The sequence below is a fragment of the Dendrobates tinctorius genome, unplaced genomic scaffold, assembly GCF_039654945.1.
Source record: "Dendrobates tinctorius isolate UK_male_01 unplaced genomic scaffold, ASM3965494v1 ptg000189l, whole genome shotgun sequence".
In the NCBI taxonomy this organism is placed as follows: domain Eukaryota; kingdom Metazoa; phylum Chordata; class Amphibia; order Anura; family Dendrobatidae; genus Dendrobates; species Dendrobates tinctorius.
In genome coordinates, this window is record NW_027361856.1 from 5,737,900 (window position 1) to 5,754,569 (window position 16,670).

A 16,670-nucleotide genomic window follows, 5' to 3' on the forward strand; every position below is an offset into this window, starting at 1 on the left:
ACGGAGGGTGGGCCCCCTAGCTAGGCGACACTCTGACGGATTGTGGGCCCTCTTGCTAGGCGAAACTCGGACGGAGTGTGGGTCCCCTAGCTAGGCAACACTCTGACGGAGTGTGGGCCCCCTAGCTAGACGACACTTGGACGGAGTGTGGGCCCCCTAGCTAGGCGGCACTCGGACGGAGAGTGGGCCCCCTAGCTAGACGACACTTGGACGGAGTGTGGGCCCCCTAGCTAGGCGACACTCGGACGGAGTGTGGGGCCCCCTAGATAGGCGAAACTCGGACGCAGTGTGGGCCTCCTAGCTAGGTGACACTCGGACGGAGTGTGGGCCCCCTAGCTAGGCGACACACGGACGGAGTGTGGGCCCCCTAGCTAGGCGACACTCGGACGGAGTGTGGGCCTCCTAGCTGGTGACACTCGGACGGAGTGTGGTCCCCCTAGCTAGACGACACTCGGACGGAGTGTGGGCCCCCTAGCTAGGCGACACTCGGACGGAGTGTGGGCCCCCTAGCTAGGCAACACTCGGACGGAGTGTGGGCCCCCTAGCTATGCGTCACTCGGACAAAGTTTGGCCCCTAGCTAGGCGACACTCGGACGGAGTGTGGGCCCCCTAACTAGGCGACACTCGGACGGAGTGTGGGCCCCCTAGCTAGGCGACACTCGGACGGAGTGTGGGCCCGCTAGCTAGGCGACACTCGGACGGAGTGTGGGCCCCCTAGCTAGGCGACAATCGGACGTAGTGTGGGCCCCCGAGCTAGGCGACACTATGGCGGAGTGTGGGCCCCCTAGCTAGGCGACACTCGGACAGAGTGTGGGCCCCCTAGCTAGGCTACACTCGGACGGAGTGTGGGCCCCCTAGCTAGGCGACACTCGGACGGAGTGTGGGGCCCCCTAGCTAGGCGACACTTGGAAGGAGTGTGGGCCCCCTAGCTAGGCGACACTCGAACGGAGTGTGGGCCGCCTAGCTAGACGACACTCAGACGGAGTGTGGGCCCCCTTGCTAGGCGACACTCGGGCGGAGTGTGGGCCCCCTAGCTAGGCGACACTTGGAAGGAGTGTGGGCCCCCTAGCTAGGCGACACTCGGACGGAGTGTGGGCCCCCTAGCTAGGCGACACTCGGACGGAGTGTGGGCCCCCTAGCTAGGCGACACTCGGAAGGAGTGTGGGCCCCCTAGCTAGGCGACACTCGGACGGAGTGTGGGCCCCCTAGCTAGGCGACACTCAGACGGAGTGTGGGCCCCCTTGCTAGGCGACACTCTGGCGGAGTGTGGGCCCCCTAGCTAGGCGACACTTGGAATGAGTGTGGGCCCCCTAGCTAGGCGACACTCGGACGGAGTGTGGGCCCCCTAGCTAGGCGACACTCAGACGAGTGTGGGCCCCCTAGCTGGGCGACACTCTGACTGAGTGTGGGCCCCCTTGCTAGGCGACACTCGGACGGAGTGTGGGACCCCTAGCTGGACAACATTCGGAGGGAGTGTGGGCCCCCTAGCTAGGCGACACTCGTACGGAGTGTGGGACCCCTAGCTAGGCGACACTCGGACGGATTGTGGGCCCCCTAGCTACACGACACTCGGACGGAGTGTGGGCCCCCTTGCTAGGCGAAACTCGGACAGAGTGTGGGTCCCCTAGCAAGGCAACATTCTGACGGAGTGTGGGCCGCCTAGCTAGGCGACACTCAGACGGAGTGTGGGCTCCCTACCTAGGCGACACTTTGACGGAGTGTGGGCCCCCTAGCTAGGCGAGACTCGGACGGAGTGTGGGCCCCCTAGCTAGGCGACATTCGGACGTAGTGTGGGCCCCCTAGCTAGGGGACACTCGAATGGAGAGTGGGCCCCCCTAGCTAGGCAACACTCGGACGGAGTGTGGGCCACCTAGCTAGGCGACACTCGGAAGGAGTGTGTGCCCCCTAGCTAGGCGACACTCGTAAGGAGTGTGGGCCCCCTAGCTAGGCGACACTCGGACGGAGTGTGGGCCGCCTAGCTAGGAGACACTCGGACGGAATGTGGGCCCCCTAGCTAGGCGACACTCGGACGGAGTGTGGGATCCCTAGCTAGGCGACACTCGGACGGAGTGTGGACCCCCTAGCTCCGAGTGTGGGTCCCCAGCTAGGCGAGACTCGGACGGAGTTTGGACCCCCTTGCTAGGCGACACTCGGACGGAGTGCAGGCCCCCTAGCTTGACGACACTCGGACGGAGTGTGGGGCCCCTAGCTAGGCGACACTCGAACGGAGTGTGGGCCCACTAGCTAGGCGACACTCGGACGGAGTGTGGGCCCCCTAACTAGACAACACTCGGACGGAGTGTGGGCCCCCTAGCTAGGCGACACTCGGACGGAGTGTGGTCCCCCTAGCTAGGTGACACTCGGATGGAGTGTGGGCCCCCTAGCTAGGCGACACTCGGAAGGAGTGTGGGCCCCCTAGCTAGGCGACACTCGGACGGAGTGTGGGCCCCCTAGCTAGGCGACACTCGGACGTAGTGTGGGCCCCCTAGCTAGGCGACACTCGGACGGAGTGTGGCCCGCCTAGCTAGGCGATACTCGGATGAAGTGTGGGCCCCCTTGCAAGGCGACACTAGGACGGAGTGTGGGCCTCCTAGCTAGGCGACACTCGGACGGAGTGTGGGCCCCTTAGCTAGGCGACACTCGAAAAGAGTGTGGGCCACCTAGCTAGGCGAAACTCGGACGGAGTGTGGGCCCCCGAGCTAGACGACACTCGGACGGAGTGTGGGCCCCCTAGCTAGGCGACACTCAGACGGAGTGTGGGCCCCCTAGATAGACGACACTCAGACGGAGTGTGGGCCCCCTAGCTAGGCGACACTCGAACGGAGTGTGGGCCCCCTTGCTAGGCGACACTCGGACGGAGTGTGGGCCCCCTAGCTAGGCGACACTCAGACGGAGTGTGGGCCCCCTAGCTAGGCGACACTCGGACGGAGTGTGGGCCCCCTAGCTAGGCGACACTCGGAAGGAGTGTGGGCCCCCTAGCTAGGCGACACTTGGAATGAGTGTGGGCCCCCTAGCTAGGCGACACTCGGACGGAGTGTGGGCCCCCTAGCTAGGCGACACTCAGACGAGTGTGGGCCCCCTAGCTGGGCGACACTCTGACTGAGTGTGGGCCCCCTTGCTAGGCGAAACTCGGACGGAGTGTGGGACCCCTAGCTAGACAACATTCGGAGGGAGTGTGGGCCCCCTAGCTAGGCGACACTCGTACGGAGTGTGGGACCCATAGCTAGGCGACACTCGGACGGATTGTGGGCCCCCTAGCTAGGCGACACTCGGAAGGAGTGTGGGCCCCCTAGCTAGGCGACACTCGGACAGAATGTGGGCCCCCTAGCTAGGCGACACTCAGACGGAGTGTGGGCCCCCTTGCTAGGCGACAATCTGGCGGAGTGTGGGCCCCCTAGCTAGGCGACACTTGGAATGAGTGTGGGCCTCCTAGCTAGGCGACACTCGGACGGAGTGTGGGCCCCCTAGCTAGGCGACACTCAGACGAGTGTGGGCCCCCTAGATGGGCGACACTCTGACTGAGTGTGGGCCCCCTTGCTAGGCGACACTCGGACGGAGTGTGGGACCTCTAGCTAGACTACATTCGGAGGGAGTGTGGGCCCCCTAGCTAGGCGACACTCGTACGGAGTGTGGGACCCCTAGCTAGGCGACACTCGGACGGATTGTGGGCCCCCTAGCTACACGACACTCGAACGGAGTGTGGGCCCCCTTGCTAGGCGAAATTTGGACAGAGTGTGCGTCCCCTAGCTAGGCAACATTCTGACGGAGTGTGGGCCGCCTAGCTAGGCGACACTCAGACGGAGTGTGGGCTCCCTACCTAGGCGACACTTTGACGGAGTGTGGGCCCCCTAGCTAGGCGAGACTCGGACGGAGTGTGGGCCCCCTAGCTAGGCGACATTCGGACGGAGTGTGGGCCCCCTAGCTAGGGGACACTCGGACGGAAAGTGGGCCCCCTAGCTAGGCAACACTCGGACGGAGTGTGGGACACCTAGCTAGGCGACACTCGGAAGGAGTGCGGTCCCCCCTAGCTAGGCGACACTCGGAAGGAGTGTGGGCCCCGTAGCTAGGCGACACTCGGACGGAGTGTGGGCCGCCTAGCTAGGAGACACTCGGACGGAATGTGGGCCCCCTAGCTACGAGTGTGGGTCCCCAGCTAGGCGAGACTCGGACGGAGTGTGGGCCCCCTTGCTAGGCGACACTCGGACGGAATGTGGGCCCCCTAGCTTGACGACACTCGGAAGGAGTGTGGGGCCCCTAGCTAGGCGACACTCGGACGGAGTGTGGGCCCCCTAACTAGACAACACTCGGACGGAGTGTGGGCCCCCTAGCTAGGCGACACTCGGATGGAGTGTGGTCCCCCTAGCTAGGTGACATTCGGATGGAGTGTGGGCCCCCTAGCTAGGCGACACTCGGAAGGAGTGTGGGCCCCCTAGCTAGGCGAAACTCGGACGGAGTGTGGGCCCCCTAGCTAGGCGACACTCGGACGGAGTGTGGGCCCCCTAGCTAGGCGACACTCGGACGGAGTGTGGGCCCCCTAGCTAGGCGATACTCGGACGAAGTGTGGGCCCCCTTGCAAGGCGACACTAGGACGGAGTGTGGGCCTCCTAGCTAGGCGACACTCGGACGGAGTGTGGGCCCCTTTGCTAGGCGACACACGAAAAGAGTGTGGGCACCCTAGCTAGGCGACATTCGGACGGAGTGTGGACCCCCGAGCTAGACGACACTCGGATGGAGTGTGGGCCCCCTAGCTAGGCGACACTCGGACGGAGTGTGGGCCCCCTAGATAGACGACAGTCAGACGGAGTGTGGGCCCCCTAGCTAGGCGACACTCGAACGGAGTGTGGGCCCCCTTGCTAGGCGACACTCGGACGGAGTGTGGGCCCCCTAGCTAGGCGACACTCTGATGGAGTGTGGGCCCCCTTGCTAGGAGACACTCGGGCAGAGTGTGGGCCCCCTAGCTAGGCGACACTCGGATGGAGTGTGGGCCCCCTAGCTAGGCGACACTCGGACGGAGTGTGGGCCCACTAGCTAGGCGACACTCTGACGGAGTGTGGGCCCCCTAGCTAGGCGTCACTCGGAAGGAGTGTGGGCCCCCTAGCTTGGTGACACTCGTACGGAGTGTGGGCCCTCTAGCTAGGTGACACTCGGAGGGAGTGTGGGCCCCCTTGCTAGGCGACTCTCGGACGGAGTGTGGGACCCCTAGCTAGGCGACACTCGGAAGGAGTGTGGGCCCCCTAGCTAGGCGACACTCGAACAGAGTGTGGGGCCCCTAGCTAGGCGACACTCGGACGGAGTGTGGGCCCCCTAGCTAGGCGACACTCGCACGGAGTGTGGGCCCCCTAGCTACGAGTGTGGGTCCCCAGCTAGGCAACACTCGTACAGAGTGTGGGCCCCCTAGCTAGGTGACACTCGGACGGAGTGTGGGCCCCTAGCTAGGCGACACTCGGACGGAGTGTGGGCCCCCTTGCTAGGCGACACTCGGACTGAGTGTGGGCCCCCTAGCTAGGCGACACTCTGATGGCGTGTGGTCCCCCTAGCTAGGCGACACTCGGAAGGAGTGTGGGCCCCCTAGCTTCGTGACACTCTGACGGAGTGTGGCCCCCCAAGCTAGGCGACACTCAGACGGAGTGTGGGCCCCCTAGCTAGGCGACACTCGGACTGAGTGTGGGCCCCCTTGCTAGGCGACACTCGGACTGAGTGTGGGCCCCCTAGCTAGGCGACACTCTGACGCAGTGTGGGCCCCCTAGCTAGGCGACACTCGGAAAAAGTGTGGGCCCCCTACCTAGGCGACACTCGCACGGAGTGTGGGCCCCCTAGCTAGACGACTCGCGGAAAGAGTGTGAGCCCCCTAGCTATGCGACACTCGGACGAAGTGTGGGCCCCCTAGCTAGGCGACACTCGGAGTGTTGGCACCCTAGCTAGGCGACACTCGGACGGAGTGTGGGCCCCCTAGCTAGGCGACACTCGGAGAGAGTGTGGGCCCCCTAGCTAGGCGACACTCTGACGTTGTGTGGGCCCCCTAGCTAGGCGACACTCTAACGGAGTGTGGGCCTCCTAGCTAGGCGACACTCGTAAGGAGTGTGGGCCCCCTAGTTAGGCGACACTCGAACGGAGTGTGGGCCCCCTAGCTAGGCGATACTCGGACGGAGTGTGGGCCCCCTTGCTAGGCGACACCAAGACGGAGTGTGGGCCCCCAAGCTAGGCGACACACGGACGGAGTGTGGGCCCTTTAGCTAGGTGACACTCGGAAAGAGTGTGGGCCCCCTAGCTAGGCGACACTCGGACGGAGTGTGGGCCCCCTAGCTAGACGAAACACGGACGTAGTGTTGGCCCCCTAGCTAGGCGACACTCGGACGGAGTGTGGGCCCCCTAGCTAGGCGACACTCGGACGGAGTGTGGGCCCCCTAGCTAGGCGACACTCGGATTGTTGGCACCCTAGCTAGGCGACACTCGGACGGAGTGTGGGCCCCCTAGCTAGGCGACACTCGGAGGGAGTGTGGACCCCCTAGCTAGGCGACACTCTGACGGAGTGTGGGACCCCTAGCTAGGCGACACTCTAGCGGAGTGTGGGCCCCCTAGCTAGGCGACACTCGGAAGGAGTGTGGGCCCCTTAGCTAGGCGACACTCGGACGGAGTGTGGGCCCCCTAGCTAGGCGATACTCGGACGGAGTGTGGGCCCCCTTGCTAGGCGACACTAAGACGGAGTGTGGGCCCCCAAGCTAGGTGACACTCGGACGGAGTGTGGGCCCCTTAGCTAGGTGACACTCGGAAAGAGTGTGGGCCCCCTAGCTAGGCGACACTCGGACGCAGTGTGGGCCCCCTAGCTAGACGAAACACGGACGGAGTGTGGGCCCCCTAGCTAGTCGACACTCGGACGGAGTGTGGGCCACCTAGCTAGGCGACACTCGGGCGGAGGGTGGGCCCACTAGCTAGGCGACATTCGGAAGGAGTGTGGGCCCCCTAGCTAGGCGACACTCGGACGGAGTGTGGCCCCCTAGCTAGGCGACACTCGGAGGGAGTGTGGGCCCCCTAGCTAGCCGACACTCGGACGGAGTTTGGGCCCCCTAGCTAGGCGACACTCGGACGGAGGGTGGGCCCCCTAGCTAGGCGACACTCTGACGGAGTGTGGGCCCCCTAGCTAGGCGACACTCGGAAGGAGTGTGGGCCCCCTAGCTTGGTGACACTGACGGAGTGTGGCCCCCCTAGCTAGGCGACACTCAGACGGAGTGTGGGCCCCCTAGCTAGGCGACACTCGGACTGAGTGTGGGCCCCCTTGCTAGGCGACACTCGGACTGAGTGTGGGCCCCCTAGCTAGGCGACACTCTGACGCAGTGTGGGCCCCCTAGCTAGGCGACACTCGGAAAGAGTGTGGGCCCCCTACCTAGGCGACACTCGCACGGAGTGTGGGCCCCCTAGGTAGACGACTCGCGGAAAGAGTGTGAGCCCCCTAGCTAGGCGACACTCGGACGTAGTGTGGGCCCCCTAGCTAGGCGACACTCGGAGTGTTGGCACCCTAGCTAGGCGACACTCGGACGGAGTGTGGGCCCCCTAGCTAGGTGACACTCGGAGGGAGTGTGGGCCCCCTAGCTAGGCGACACTCTGACGGAGTGTGGGCCCCCTAGCTAGGCGACACTCTAACGGAGTGTGGGCCTCCTAGCTAGGCGATACTCGGACGGAGTGTGGGCCCCCTTGCTAGGCGACACCAAGACGGAGTGTGGGCCCCCAAGCTAGGCGACACTCGGACGGAGTGTGGGCCCCTTAGCTAGGTGACTCTCGGAAAGAGTGTGGGCCCCCTAGCTAGGCGACACTCGGATGGAGTGTGGGCCCCCTAGCTAGACGAAACACGGATGGAGTGTGGGCCCCCTAGCTAGGCGACACTCGGACGGAGTGTGGGCCCCCTAGCTAGGCGACACTCGGACGGAGTGTGGGCCCCCTAGCTAGGCGACACTCGAAGTGTTGGCACCCTAGCTAGGCGACACTCGGACGGAGTGTGGGCCCCCTAGCTAGGTGACACTCGGAGGGAGTGTGGGCCCCTTAGCTAGGCGACACTCTGACGGAGTGTGGGCCCCCTAGCTAGGCGACACTCTAACGGAGTGTGGGCCCCCTAGCTAGGCGACACTCGGAAGGAGTGTGGGCCCCCTAGCTAGGCGACACTCGGACGGAGTGTGGGCCCCCTAGCTAGGCGATACTCGGACGGAGTGTGGGCCCCCTTGCTAGGCGACACTAAGACGGAGTGTGGGCCCCCAAGCTAGGCGACACTCGGACGGAGTGTGGGCCCCTTAGCTAGGTGACACTCGGAAAGAGTGTGGGCCCCCTAGCTAGGCGACACTCGGACGGAGTGTGGACCCCCTAGCTAGACGAAACGCGGACGGAGTGTGGGCCCCCTAGCTAGGCGACACTCGGACGGAGTGTGGGCCCCCTAGCTAGGCGACACTCGGACTGAGTGTTGGCCCCCTTGCTAGGCGACACTCGGACTGAGTGTGGGCCCCCTAGCTAGGCGACACTCTGACGCAGTGTGGGCCCCCTAGCTAGGCGACACTCGGAAAGAGTGTGGGCCCCCTACCTAGGCGACACTCGCACGGAGTGTGGGCCCCCTAGCTAGATGACTCGCGGAAAGAGTGTGAGCCCCCTAGCTAGGCGACACTCGGACGTAGTGTGAGCCCCCTAGCTAGGCGACACTCGGACGGAGTGTGGGCCCCCTAGCTAGGCGACACTCGGACGGAGTGTGGGCCCCCTAGCTAGGCGATACTCGGACGAAGTGTGGGCCCCCTTGCAAGGCGACACTAGGACGGAGTGTGGGCCTCCTAGCTAGGCGACACTCGGACGGAGTGTGGGCCCCTTAGCTAGGCGACACACGAAAAGAGTGTGGGCCCCCTAGCTAGGCGACATTCGGACGGAGTGTGGGCCCCCGAGCTAGACGACACTCGGACGGAGTGTGGGCCCCCTAGCTAGGCGACACTCGGACGGAGTGTGGGCCCCCTAGATAGACGACACTCAGACGGAGTGTGGGCCCCCTAGCTAGGCGACACTCGAACGGAGTGTGGGCCCCATTGCTAGGCGACACTCGGACGGAGTGTGGGCCCCCTAGCTAGGCGACACTCTGATGGAGTGTGGGCCCCCTTGCTAGGCGACACTCGGGCAGAGTGTGGGCCCCCTAGCTAGGCGACACTCGGATGGAGTGTGGGCCCCCTAGCTAGGCGACACTCGGACGGAGTGTGGGATCCCTAGCTAGGCGACACTCGGACGGAGTGTGGACCCCCTAATTTCGAGTGTGGGTCCCCAGCTAGGCGAGACTCGGACGGAGTGTGGGCCCCCTTGCTAGGCGACACTCGGACGGAGTGTGGGCCCCCTAGCTTGACGACACTCTGACGGAGTGTGGGGCCCCTAGCTAGGCGACACTCGGACGGAGTGTGGGCCCACTAGCTAGGCGACACTCGGACGGAGTGTGGGCCCCCTAACTAGACAACACTCGGACGGAGTGTGGGCCCCCTAGCTAGGCGACACTCGGACGGAGTGTGGTCCCCCTAGCTAGGTGACACTCGGATGGAGTGTGGGCCCCCTAGCTAGGCGACACTCGGAAGGAGTGTGGGCCCCCTAGCTAGGCGACACTCGGACGGAGTGTGGGCCCCCTAGCTAGGCGACACTCGGACGGAGTGTGGGCCCCCTAGCTAGGCGACACTCGGACGGAGTGTGGGCCCCCTAGCTAGGCGATACTCGGACGAAGTGTGGGCCCCCTTGCAAGGCGACACTAGGACTGAGTGTGGGCCTCCTAGCTAGGCGACACTCGGACGGAGTGTGGGCCCCTTAGCTAGGCGACACTCGAAAAGAGTGTGGGCCCCCTAGCTAGGCGACACTCGGACGGAGAGTGGGCCCCCGAGCTCGACGACACTCGGACGGAGTGTGGGCCCCCTAGCTAGGTGACACTCGGACGGAGTGTGGGCCCCCTAGATAGACGACACTCAGACAGAGTGTGGGCCCCCTAGCTAGGCGACACTCGAACGGAGTGTGGGCCCCCTTGCTAGGCGACACTCGGACGGAGTGTGGGCCCCCTAGCTAGGCGACACTCTGATGGAGTGTGGGCCCCCTTGCTAGGCGACACTCGGGCAGAGTGTGGGCCCCCTAGCTAGGCGACACTCGGATGGAGTGTGGGCCCCCTAGCTAGGCGACACTCGGACGGAGTGTGGGCCCACTAGCTAGGCGACACTCTGACGGAGTGTGGGCCCCCTAGCTAGGCGACACTCGGAAGGAGTGTGGGCCCCCTAGCTTGGTGACACTCGGACGGAGTGTGGGCCCCCTAGCTAGGCGACACTCGGAGGGAGTGTGGGCCCCCTTGCTAGGCGACACTCGGACGGAGTGTGGGACCCCTAGCTAGGCGACACTCGGAAGGAGTGTGGGCCTCATAGCTAGGCGACACTCGAACGGAGTGTGGGGCCCCTAGCTAGGCGACACTCGCACAGAGTGTGGGCCCCCTAGCTAGGCGACACTCGGACGAAGTGTCGGCCCCCTAGCTACGAGTGTGGGTCCCCAACTAGGCAACACTCGTACAGAGTGTGGGCCCCCTAGCTAGGTGACACTCGGACGGAGTGTGGGCCCCCCAGCTAGGCGACACTCGGACGGAGTGTGGGCCCCCTTGCTAGGCGACACTCAGATTGAGTGTGGGCCCCCTAGCTAGGCGACACTCTGACGGAGTGTGGGCCCCCTAGCTAGGCGACACTCGGAAGGAGTGTGGGCCCCCTAGCTAGGCGACACTCGGACGGAGTGTGGGCCCTTTAGCTAGGTGACACTCGGAAAGAGTGTGGGCCCCCTAGCTAGGCGACACTCGGACGGAGTGTGGGCCACCTAGCTAGACGACATTCGGACGGAGTGTGAGACCCCTAGCTAGGCGACACTCGGACGGAGTGTGGGCCCGCTAGCTAGGCGACACTCCGACGGAGTGTGGACCCCCTAGCTAGGCGACACTCATACGGAGTGTGGGCCCCCTAGCTAGGCGACACTCGGACGGAGTGTGGGCCCCCTAGCTAGGAAACACTCGGACGGAGTGTGGTCCCCCTAGCTAGACGACACTCGGCCGGAGTGTGGGCCCCCTAGCTAGGCGACACTCGGACTGAGTGTGGGCCCCCTAGCTAGGCGACACTCGGACGGAGTGTGGGCCCCCTAGCTAGGCGACACTCGGACGGAGGGTGGGCCCCCTAGCTAGGCGACACTCGGACGGAGTGTGGGCCCCCTAGCTAGGCGACACTCTGACGGAGTGTGGGCCCCCTAGCTAGGCGACACTCGGAAGGAGTGTGGGCCCCCTAGCTTGGTGACACTCTGACGGAGTGTGGCCCCCCTAGCTAGGCGACACTCAGACGGAGTGTGGGCCCCCTAGCTAGGCGACACTCGGACTGAGTGTGGGCCCCCTTGCTAGGCGACACTCGGACTGAGTGTGGGCCCCCTAGCTAGGCGACACTCTGACGCAGTGTGGGCCCCCTAGCTAGGCGACACTCGGAAAGAGTGTGGGCCCCCTACCTAGGCGACACTCGCACGGAGTGTGGGCCCCCTAGCTAGACGACTCGCGGAAAGAGTGTGAGCCCCCTAGCTAGGCGACACTCGGACGGAGTGTGGGCCCCCTAGCTAGGCGACACTCGGAGTGTTGGCACCCTAGCTAGGCGACACTCGGACGGAGTGTGGGCCCCCTAGCTAGGCGACGCTCGGAGGGAGTGTGGGCCCCCTAGCTAGGCGACACTCTGACGGAGTGTGGGCCCCCTAGCTAGGCGACACTCTAACGGAGTGTGGGTCTCCTAGCTAGGCGACACTCGGAAGGAGTGTGGGCCCCCTAGTTAGGCGACACTCGGACGGAGTGTGGGCCCCCTAGCTAGGCGATACTCGGACGGAGTGTGGGCCCCCTTGCTAGGCGACACCAAGATGGAGTGTGGGTCCCCAAGCTAGGCGACACTCGGACGGAGTGTGGGCCCCTTAGCTAGGTGACACTCGGACAGAGTGTGGGCCCCCTAGCTAGGCGACACTCGGACGGAGTGTGGGCCCCCTAGCTAGACGAAACACGGACGGAGTGTGGGCCCCCTAGCTAGGCGACACTCGGACGGAGTGTGGGCCCCCTAGCTAGGCGACACTCGGACGGAGTGTGGGCCCCCTAGCTAGGCGACACTCGGAGTGTTGGCACCCTAGCTAGGCGACACTCGGACGGAGTGTGGGCCCCCTAGCTAGGCGACACTCGGAGGGAGTGTGGGCCCCCTAGCTAGGCGACACTCGGAGTGTTGGCACCCTAGCTAGGCGACACTCGGACGGAGTGTGGGCCCCCTAGCTAGGCGACACTCGGAGGGAGTGTGGGCCACCTAGCTAGGCAAAACTCGGACGGAGTGTGGGCCCCCTAGCTAGGCGACACTCTGACGGAGTGTGGACCCCCTTGCTAGGCGACACTCGGACGGAGTGTGGGCCCCCTAGCTAGGCGACACTCGGACTGAGTGTGGGCCTCCTAGCTAGGCGACACTCGGACGGAGTGTGGGCCCCTTAGCTAGGCGACACTCGAAAAGAGTGTGGGCCCCCTAGCTAGGCGACACTCGGACGGAGAGTGGGCCCCCGAGCTCGACGACACTCGGACGGAGTGTGGGCCCCCTAGCTAGGTGACACTCGGACGGAGTGTGGGCCCCCTAGATAGACGACACTCAGACAGAGTGTGGGCCCCCTAGCTAGGCGACACTCGAACGGAGTGTGGGCCCCCTTGCTAGGCGACACTCGGACGGAGTGTGGGCCCCCTAGCTAGGCGACACTCTGATGGAGTGTGGGCCCCCTTGCTAGGCGACACTCGGGCAGAGTGTGGGCCCCCTAGCTAGGCGACACTCGGATGGAGTGTGGGCCCCCTAGCTAGGCGACACTCGGACGGAGTGTGGGCCCACTAGCTAGGCGACACTCTGACGGAGTGTGGGCCCCCTAGCTAGGCGACACTCGGAAAGAGTGTGGGCCCCCTAGCTTGGTGACACTCGGACGGAGTGTGGGCCCCCTAGCTAGGCGACACTCGGAGGGAGTGTGGGCCCCCTTGCTAGGCGACACTCGGACGGAGTGTGGGACCCCTAGCTAGGCGACACTCGGAAGGAGTGTGGGCCTCATAGCTAGGCGACACTCGAACGGAGTGTGGGGCCCCTAGCTAGGCGACACTCGCACAGAGTGTGGGCCCCCTAGCTAGGCGACACTCGGACGAAGTGTCGGCCCCCTAGCTACGAGTGTGGGTCCCCAGCTAGGCAACACTCGTACAGAGTGTGGGCCCCCTAGCTAGGTGACACTCGGACGGAGTGTGGGCCCCCCAGCTAGGCGACACTCGGACGGAGTGTGGGCCCCCTTGCTAGGCGACACTCAGACTGAGTGTGGGCCCCCTAGCTAGGCGACACTCTGACGGAGTGTGGGCCCCCTAGCTAGGCGACACTCGGAAGGAGTGTGGGCCCCCTAGCTAGGCGACACTCGGACGGAGTGTGGGCCCCTTAGCTAGGTGACACTCGGAAAGAGTGTGGGCCCCCTAGCTAGGCGACACTCGGACGGAGTGTGGGCCACCTAGCTAGACGACATTCGGACGGAGTGTGAGACCCCTAGCTAGGCGACACTCGGACGGAGTGTGGGCCCGCTAGCTAGGCGACACTCCGACGGAGTGTGGACCCCCTAGCTAGGCGACACTCATACGGAGTGTGGGCCCCCTAGCTAGGCGACACTCGGACGGAGTGTGGGCCCCCTAGCTAGGAAACACTCGGACGGAGTGTGGTCCCCCTAGCTAGACGACACTCGGCCGGAGTGTGGGCCCCCTAGCTAGGCGACACTCGGACTGAGTGTGGGCCCCCTAGCTAGGCGACACTCGGACGGAGTGTGGGCCCCCTAGCTAGGCGACACTCGGACGGAGGGTGGGCCCCCTAGCTAGGCGACACTCGGACGGAGTGTGGGCCCCCTAGCTAGGCGACACTCTGACGGAGTGTGGGCCCCCTAGCTAGGCGACACTCGGAAGGAGTGTGGGCCCCCTAGCTTGGTGACACTCTGACGGAGTGTGGCCCCCCTAGCTAGGCGACACTCAGACGGAGTGTGGGCCCCCTAGCTAGGCGACACTCGGACTGAGTGTGGGCCCCCTTGCTAGGCGACACTCGGACTGAGTGTGGGCCCCCTAGCTAGGCGACACTCTGACGCAGTGTGGGCCCCCTAGCTAGGCGACACTCGGAAAGAGTGTGGGCCCCCTACCTAGGCGACACTCGCACGGAGTGTGGGCCCCCTAGCTAGACGACTCGCGGAAAGAGTGTGAGCCCCCTAGCTAGGCGACACTCGGACGGAGTGTGGGCCCCCTAGCTAGGCGACACTCGGAGTGTTGGCACCCTAGCTAGGCGACACTCGGACGGAGTGTGGGCCCCCTAGCTAGGCGACGCTCGGAGGGAGTGTGGGCCCCCTAGCTAGGCGACACTCTGACGGAGTGTGGGCCCCCTAGCTAGGCGACACTCTAACGGAGTGTGGGTCTCCTAGCTAGGCGACACTCGGAAGGAGTGTGGGCCCCCTAGTTAGGCGACACTCGGACGGAGTGTGGGCCCCCTAGCTAGGCGATACTCGGACGGAGTGTGGGCCCCCTTGCTAGGCGACACCAAGATGGAGTGTGGGTCCCCAAGCTAGGCGACACTCGGACGGAGTGTGGGCCCCTTAGCTAGGTGACACTCGGACAGAGTGTGGGCCCCCTAGCTAGGCGACACTCGGACGGAGTGTGGGCCCCCTAGCTAGACGAAACACGGACGGAGTGTGGGCCCCCTAGCTAGGCGACACTCGGACGGAGTGTGGGCCCCCTAGCTAGGCGACACTCGGACGGAGTGTGGGCCCCCTAGCTAGGCGACACTCGGAGTGTTGGCACCCTAGCTAGGCGACACTCGGACGGAGTGTGGGCCCCCTAGCTAGGCGACACTCGGAGGGAGTGTGGGCCCCCTAGCTAGGCGACACTCGGAGTGTTGGCACCCTAGCTAGGCGACACTCGGACGGAGTGTGGGCCCCCTAGCTAGGCGACACTCGGAGGGAGTGTGGGCCACCTAGCTAGGCAAAACTCGGACGGAGTGTGGGCCCCCTAGCTAGGCGACACTCTGACGGAGTGTGGACCCCCTTGCTAGGCGACACTCGGACGGAGTGTGGGCCCCCTAGCTAGGCGACACTCAGACAGCGTGTGGGCCCCCTAGCTAGTCGACACTTGGACGGAGTGTGGGCCCTCTAGCTAGGCGACACTCGGACGGAGTGTGGGCCCCCTAGCTAGGCAACACTTGGACGGATTGTGGGCCCCCTAGCTAGGCGACACTCGGACAGAGTGTGGGCCCCCTAGCTAGGCGACACTGGGACGGAGTGTGGGCCCCCTAGCTAGGCGACACTCGGACGGAGTGTGGGCCCCCTAGCTAGGCGACACTCGGAAGGAGTGTGGGGCCCCTAGCTAGGCGACACTCTGACGGAGTGTGGGCCCCCTAGCTAGGCGACACTCGTAAGGAGTGTGGGCCCCCTAGCTAGGCGACACTTGGACGGACTGTGGGCCCCCTAGCTAGGCGACACTCGGACGGAGTGTGGGCCCCCTTGCTAGGCGACACTAGGACGGAGTGTGGGCCCCCTAGCTAGGCGACACTCGGACGGAGTGTGGGCCCCCTAGCTAGGCGACACTCCGACGGAGTGTGGGCCCCCTAGCTAGGCGACACTCGGACGGAGTGTGGGCCCTCTAGCTAGGCGACACTCGGATGGAGTGTGGGCCCCCTAGCTAGACGACACTCGGCCGGATTGTGGGCTCCCTAGCTAAGCGACACTCGGACGGAGTGTGGGCCCCTTAGCTAGGTGACACTCGGAAAGAGTGTGGGCCCCCTAGCTAGGTGACACTCGGACGGAGTGTGGGCCCCATAGCTAGACGACACTCGGACGGAGTGTGGGACCCCTAGCTAGGCGACACTCGGACGGAGTGTGGGCCCCCTAGCTAGGCGACACTCGGACGGAGTATGGGCCCCCTAGCTAGGCGACACTCGGACGGAGTGTGGGCCCCCTAGCTAGGCGACACTCGGACGGAGTGTGGGCCCCCTTGCTAGGCGACACTAAGACGAAGTGTGGGCCCCTTAGCTAGGTGACACTCGGAAAGAGTGTGGGCCCCCTAGCTAGGCGACACTCGGACGGAGTGTGGGCACCCTAGCTTGGCGACACTCGGGCGGAGTGTGGGCCCACTAGCTAGGCGACACTCGGAAGGAGTGTGGGCCCCCTAGCTAGGCGACATTCGGACGGAGTGTGGGCCCCCTAGCTAGGGGACACTCGGACGGAGAGTGGGCCCCCTAGCTAGGCAACACTCAGACGGAGTGTGGTGCACCTAGCTAGGCGACACTCGGAAGGAGTGTGGGCCCCCTAGCTAGGCGACACTCGGAAGGAGTGTGGGCCCCCTAGCTAGGCGACACTCGGACGGAGTGTGGGCCGCCTAGCTAGGAGACACTCGGACGGAATGTGGGCCCCCTAGCTAGGCGACACTCGGACGGAGTGTGGGATCCCTAGCTAGGCGACACTCGGACGGAGTGTGGACCCCCTAACTTCGAGTGTGGGTCCCCAGCTAGGCGAGACTCGGACGGAGTGTGGGCCCCCTTGCTAGGCGACACTCGGACGGAGTGTGGGCACCCTAGCTTGACGACACTCTGACGGAGTGTGGGGCCCCTAGC